Here is a 758-nt window from a genome sequence, read left to right on the forward strand (position 1 = left end):
TATTATTTTGGAAATTATGTACGTTCTAACTTCATTTATGACAATTTTTAAAAAAATCTATCCCATACTTTAGATACTTGAAATATATAAGTAGGCATAATGATTTTGTGTTTCATGATTAAATATTGAAACTAATTATATAATTGCATAAACAATTACATGGTACGCAAATTACGCTTCAAATATTTCTTGCAATTAGACATACCGCTTTTTAGCTTAGAAGACATTTACTTTCATGTGTAATATTTTTCTAATTATAATTTGTTTTTATCTGATATTCAAAATATTTGGTCAAGGTCACTGACATGTTAAGAAGAATTGCAGTATTGCATATGTCCGAAGGGAAAAAGTAATCGATATAAAGAGAAAGTTTTAGAAATTATGTAGTAATTTTTGACGTAGGGGTGAAGTCTTAGACTTACAGAAAGAGAGGTGATAAGGAAATCGTGAAGTTTATGCCCTTGAAACATATCAACATTGATAAATTTGGTTTAGTTAAGGAAGTTAGTCGAGAAAGTCTACTTATAGATTTCGTAGTTGTCAAATTTATAACAGCAGCGCAATTGCGACATATTCCAGATTCCTTGAACAGGTGCCAATAAGTAGAGTTTCTAAGTATGAATTTCTAAATTACTGATATTTTCATTTCTTACCGTGATACATACATACATATGTATTATACACACACATATATATTATATATTACATATATGTATTTCATATATATATATATATATATATATATATATATATATATA

This window comes from Octopus bimaculoides, chromosome 2 (genome assembly GCF_001194135.2).
Source record: "Octopus bimaculoides isolate UCB-OBI-ISO-001 chromosome 2, ASM119413v2, whole genome shotgun sequence".
Classification (NCBI taxonomy): Eukaryota; Metazoa; Mollusca; class Cephalopoda; order Octopoda; family Octopodidae; genus Octopus; species Octopus bimaculoides.